The sequence below is a fragment of the Acyrthosiphon pisum genome, chromosome A1 (assembly GCF_005508785.2).
Source record: "Acyrthosiphon pisum isolate AL4f chromosome A1, pea_aphid_22Mar2018_4r6ur, whole genome shotgun sequence".
In the NCBI taxonomy this organism is placed as follows: Eukaryota; Metazoa; Arthropoda; class Insecta; order Hemiptera; family Aphididae; genus Acyrthosiphon; species Acyrthosiphon pisum.
This window is the reverse complement of record NC_042494.1, coordinates 7,408,361-7,415,439: the sequence shown is the minus strand read 5'-3', so window position 1 is coordinate 7,415,439 and position 7,079 is coordinate 7,408,361.

Genomic DNA, 7,079 nt, shown 5'->3' with positions numbered 1-7,079 from the left:
AATTAGTCTAAAAAAAAGTATAGGGTTAATAATATCACTCTGTTTAACTTTAATGTAGTATTACTCATTTAAGTATATTTGTAAATAACTGTAAAATACCTAACTATAACTATTAACTAATGGCCACAGATTCTGAAATTTATGTTTTGAGATCAATAACAAAAAAAAAAAAAAATACTCTTAAACTTCTCTATAAAATGGTATCCAAATACCTATAGTTGTAATTCATCACGAAAAAAACACTTCTAAGATAACAATGTGCATACATATAAATTTACATAAACGTCATACGCTCATACATACTGATCAAAACTCTTATTTGTGAACAATGATATTTGATTTACGAATGTTCCTATAGAAAGTTTCACGGCAATACGCCGCCAATAACTATTACCATCTAAACCAGGCGTGCCCAACCTTTTTCAGCTTACTGAAATGCTCGAAGTTTATATTAATAAATAGTAAATAGCCACAGACCGTATACACTGGTTCATTTTGATAAGCAATACACTATTAATATGCTTAAAAATCGTAAGATAGTTTGTATAAGCTTATTAAAATAACATTTTTTTTTAAAATTTTTATCTATTTTAAAGACATTTCAAATTTTATAAAATGGCCTCGGGCCGTGGGTTAGACACGCCTGATCTAAACCATCCTACATCTGAACGCATAGGTTAGGTTATCGGTATATATTAAAGTACCTAACCTATATAGTATATATTATATTATATATATTCAATATATGTACTAATAATAATAATATTACTTATGATTTTAGCGATGGAGTCTAAAGATTACGAACGTTTCAAACGCAGTAAGTAAAATATTAATCAACTATAGCTTTGAGTTCTTACAATGTAGCAAAAAAATCAGAATATTTATATTTAATTAACTCTCTTTATACGTTTTATTTTCTAATAGATAATAGATACATGTTTTAATTTAATATTTTATTTTTATTTCATTGGTTAAATATATAATCGAACTTATATTTAACTAATGTTAATTTGTTAGCTTATTTGTCTCAGCAAACTTATTCATTACCTATCTCCTTGAATAAGAAATAAAAAAATTATTTTTCGATAAAACCTTATTTACAATCTATAGTTCTATACAATATAACAATGTGATACAATAATATAATGATACATTGATACAGATAGCTTGATAGGCATGAGTGGAGATATCATTCATCAACAGCACTACCTATTATAGATATATTATGTTATCATTTTTTATTGAGCAGTTCCAATAATAATAATTAAAAAATAAACACTATTTTCAGTTTATCCAAAAGTTTCAAGTACCCCTTCTGATTATTCATTGTTAATGGAATCTATGGGTGAGTATTATCGGTGACAGCCTGTGCTAATTTTATCCACATAAATATTTTACAAATGTATATTTATAATATTTATTAATAAAATATTTTTAATTTGAATTATAATATTGGAATCTAATTTTAATATATTTTTTATGATATAAATGTAGGAATACCAGAGGCTGATGAATTCTTCATAATTTATAAAAACCGTAAGGCACTTTTTAAATAATCATTACTGATTTTGTACCACTGTACACATATATTATTATTTTTTTTATTTTTATAATATTTATACAATCTATACTTTATAGCATAATAAGTATAAGAGAAAAGTGACAGAAAACATGGTATACTTGAATTAAGAAGTCACCCACTAGTGACTCTTTGCGTGATGGGAGATTTGGAAGGAAAATGAATAGTTTTTTTTTTTTTTTTTTAATTTTTTAGAGAGAGAGAAAGTGTGAGTGATTATAGTAAAAGATTATAGTAAAAGATCTCTACGCCATCTCCTTTTCAGTCGACAAAGAGGATTATCGGGAAGTGTTAAGATATTTATGTTGCTGATTAGAGGGTTATTATGGTTTGCTAGACGTGAGAAGAATCGCTTGTAATATAAAACAGATTCCTCTTCAATCGTTTTAACATGTAGATCGTTGTGGAGTGTTAAATTATAAATGTGTGGTGGAGCGTTGGTGAGTTGACGTAGAGTGATATTCTGATAAGATTGAATTTTATTAAGATTCTATTTCTTAGCTGCACCCCAGAGTTGTAGACCATAAGTCCAGATTGGTTTTAAAAATGCTTTGTAAATTAGCAGTTTATTTTTTAAGCTTGTGCATTTATTTTTTGATGATAACAAGGTTTTGAGCATACGAGAACGGAAGTTTAAAATTAATCTTTTGGATCTGATGTGTGGATTCCAGGTCAATCTTTTGTCTAAGGTAAGGCCTAAATATTTAACTATATCAGAAGCGGATATAGGTATGTTATCCATGGAAACTGGAGGACAGAGACCATGTTTCAAGGTAAAGGTGGTATGAATTGACTTGGCGTAATTCAGTTTTATTCTCCATTTGGTGTACCAAGATGAAATAAGATTAAGATGAGTTTGTAGATTACCAGAGGCTATTAGGGGATTTTCATGAATTGAAATTAAAACTTTGTCATCAGCGTAATTAGCAACAATGGTGTTATCCGTGACGGGTTGATCGGAGGCATAGATGTTAAACAATAATGGAGATAGAATACCACCTTGGGGTACGCCTGCATTTATCAGAGCTATTTGTGAAGTACAGGTTCCAATGCGGATTTGAAAGTATCGATCGGTAAGGTAGGATTTAGTTAGGAGAAACAGGGAAGGAGGAAGAAAATTGCGAAGTTTAAAAAGTAAGCCATCGTGCCATACCCGATCGAATGCCTGCGAGATATCTAAAAAAACACAGGAACAGTATTGTTTACGTTCCAGGGAGGTTGATATAGAATCAACCAGGCGGTGTACTTGATGAATTGTGTTGTGTTTAGCGCGAAATCCGAATTGAGATGAAGGAAGAATGTTATTTGAGATAACATGTGGGGATAGTCGTTGAAGAATAAACCTTTCGCAAATTTTTGAGAAAAATAGTAAGAGGCTTATAGGTCTATATGAGTTTGGAACGTCTGGAGGTTTTTTTGGCTTTGCAAACATGACAATGTGCGAAAATTTCCACATAAGAGGGAAATATTGCGTTAAATATATAAGTCAAAAGGATTATTGCCTTTTTAGGCAGACATTTTACAACCTCAGCTATTATAAGGTCAAAACCGGGAGACTTTTTATTCGAGTGTTTTAAAATTATATTTTTGACCTCGTTTGGTGTGGTGTATTTCACGGGAGGTCCATTAGGTAACGGAGAGTCCAAATATTTTCTAACATTATCTATGTGTTGAGGGTCTAGAATATCAGCATGAGGTTGAAAAATATTTGATAAATGCGTTTTGAATACTTCTGCTTTTTCTGCGTCACTAATAACTAGTGTATTGTCTGCTTTTTTAAGAGGAGTTGAGTGAGATTTATATTTTAAAAGCTGTTTAGTTTCTCTCCAAAGGGAACAGTCAGCAACAGAAAGGTTGTGCAATTTTTGCTCGAAATCATTGGCTTTATGTTTTGTAAGGGTTTTTTTCAAGGAGTTAGCAAGTTTGTTATAGGCGGATTTGTGTGAAGGAAGACGAGAGAGGTGGTATCTTGCTCTTGCTTTGCGTTTTTCCACAATTAAACTTCGAATTTCTTCTGGTATTATTGGGTAATTTAAATTAGAGTTTAATATATTGTTTGAATTAACAGTTTTAGCAGGTTTTATGGCAGTCCAGGCTGCTGATTGAATTAGAGTTGTGAAATTGTTGACTGCTTCGTCAATATCGAGATTGGATTTCAACCTGATATTTAGGTTAATATTTTCATTTACTGTATCGTGAAATTTGATGTTATCCGTAAGGGATGAGAATAATTTGGGTGGCTTAATACGTGCTAGTGGCGTGGCTAAAATAGTTAGGAGAACCGAGGAATGATCAGAGTTTGAATCCAGTATGTTTTTAGTACAGGAATGTATGTTGCTGGGTATCTTAGTGGCAAAAATATCAAGACTGTCAGGTTTTTTTTTAAGTGAGGTAGGCCAATAAGTAGGTCCAGGTGGTGAGAGGATATTGAATTTTTTTCGTTGGAAAAGCTGTGTAAAATAATACCACGAGGGTTATTAACACGAAAGCCCCAGCTTTGATGTTTAGCATTATAATCACCCCCGATGGTGAAGTTGTTTTTAATTGAACTAAAAAAAAATCATTAAGTAAAGCTCTGGTAATATTGTGACCAGGGGGGGAGTAGAGAGCACCTATGGTGATTGGGATGTTATTCAATTTAATTTGAATGAAGCAAGATTGAATGTAATCATGGCAATATTCAGGAAGAGGTTGAAAAAATAAGGAAGTTTTAATTAGTAAGGCTACTCCGCCATGTGCTGTATTATCTGGATGGTTTGTTTTTATTAGATGAAATCCTGGGATATAGAATTTAAACTACTTAGTGAAGTGGGTTTTTGTTATCAATGCAATTTCAATACGATTATTGTACAAAACAGATTGGAGCTCGTTTATGTGGTTTTTGAGACCATTTGCGTTAAATAGTAAAATTAAGAGGGAATTGTTTGTGATTGAGTTATTCATTTTTTTTTATCTAATAGACTGGTGATTACTTTTGTAAGTAGAGAAATTAATGGATTTAAAAGAGTTTTGAATTCACTTAAGAAACTTGTCAACAGAGTATTTATATCAGTGGCTGAGGTGGGTGTGACTGGATCTTGAGGAGGTGGAGTAGGTTTGGAGGATAAGCCGGAAGTTGCATCTACATAAGTTATTGGTTGAGCAGGAAGGTGCATGGAGTGGTTTGATGGGTGACTATCTTGTACATTTTTAGATTTAAGATTATAATTTGTTTTTACAGTTAAATTTTTGTTATTATTTATAGTATTTGGGTTCTTACGACGTTGCAGATTTTTGTAGACTGAGCATCCTTTGTAACTCGCAGGATGATTTTCTTGGCAAAGAGCACATTTGGGGGGTTCATCACGTGAATTTGGGCAAGAAGATGAATGATGGTCATTACCGCAGCGTACGCAGCGAGTTGAGTACCCACAGTAGGCCTTGGTATGTCCGTAATCCTGGTAGTTCGCACATTGAGAGATTGTTTTGGGTTTGTAACGTTCTTCAACAATAATTTTAGTGTGAAGTTAAGAAGTGAGTTGGAAAATTTCGTTTGAGTGAGGCGTGGGTTCTAAGTCAACGAAGAAGAGAGGTAACGGGTTTTTGTTGAGTCTGTGCAGGACTGGTGTTACATGTCTGACCTCAAATAATCGCAAGACTAGCTCTTCTTTTATTAACTCACAAGGTGTGGTTGGGTGTATATTACGAATTACCACTCAAATTGGTTTATCCTCTTGAAGTTGGTAAGTGTGGAATTCTGCATTTTCTTTTCTCAGAAATTGGACAAGCGCTCTATACGACTCAGGATTTGTTGTTTGAATTTTTAGTCGGTCGGCTGTTAATTTGCAGTGAAAATTATCAACACCAATCAGGTCAATCAGTTTTGTGCACACGCCAGGAAAATCGTCCACGCATTTTATGAAAATAGGGGGAGGCATAATATGTTTAATAATTGTATTATCTACAGGTTCTGTAAATGAAGTCTGTGCGTCCTCGGCAGAGGGGTTAAGTGATTGTTCCATTGAACTGAATACTTCGTAGCGATTTCTTGACGAGAATAGTTTTTTGTTGACATGTCAGCTCTCTTGGGGTGACAGCGGTGCTTAGAGGTTGTGTACGAAGAACTTGAATGATTTCTTTTTGTCGTTTTAGTAGTCCATCCGTTTTTTTCAGCGGAATTTGGCAGCGACGTATTTGAGTTGTTGATTATATTCATTTTATTTGAATTATTATTCTGGATTGTTTTATCTTTGCTTTGATTTGATAGAGACTGTGTGTTGAAATTATTTTTGTTTTTGATAGTGGTATGCGTAGTAGACATTGTGGCGATAGCGATGGGTGATTAAGGTAATTAGACCGTCCGTCGACGGCCTTGGATAAAAACGCAACGCAACTGTAACAATAGTATTGCGTAATAATTGTAGAATAAATAGATTATTGAATTAATATTTTAGTCGTTGGAAGTATACGTTCTCGTACTCGGTGAAATTCCGTATGAAAAATAACTAAAAGAGAAAAAAACGTTAACGAGACATTGATGAGCATAACACATTTATTTTATTTAAAAAAAAAAAAAAATGATGAACACGTTGGATAGCACTAATTGTACGAGGGACACAGCGATAAGCACATGTGAATCGGACGACGGTCACTACGGAACTGTATGAAACTGTAACACATATAAAATAAAAATACAAATAGCATTATATCAACATAATTATATCGTTATGATGTCAACATACGTACCAAAAATACCCAAGTTAAACAACTAATTTCGCATTAAATTTTTTTTTTTTTTCTTAATTTTTAATCTAGAACTAATACAATCTATACTAAAAAAAAGTACAATAAACATAATGTATTATAATATTATTTTTCAATAATGGTGGAATGATAAAGAGATGTATATACCTAATAGTATATTATGCTTGTTCGTAAGCAAGTGATTTTTCCAGCCTTCTTAAAATATATTGTGTCAAACTATTGCAAGGTACAATCCGTTTTAATAAAAATTCCTAAATAGGTACCTAGTATATCGTGGATAATGTCTACATCAAATGTACCTACAATAGTACAATATTATACAAAGAACATATCTCTATATTAGGTATTAAGGGGATTCAATACAGACGGGTTTGTTTTGTTTTTACAAAAACGTATCTACCTTTATTTCGTTGACTCCTAAAACCGCACACTTGCTATAAAATATAGAGCAAAGCCGCACACTTTTGATAGGTTTTTGTTATTCAATTGGATAAACAATATTTTACATTCCCTTGTGGCCTGTGGGACTTATGTTTTTGTAGTAGTATACAGATATACAGAAGCTAAAGGTAAATAAAAATAAGATCGGATATATTATGTAATAATATAATAATTTGTATATTGATATGAATAACTATAGGGCTCCGAGGCGTAATATATAACAACGACTAATCGTCCTACAGGCTACTACATAGACCGAATATGCTATAGAAATATAAAAATGCCTATTTCAGCGTCTGCCGTACTACAGTATGAA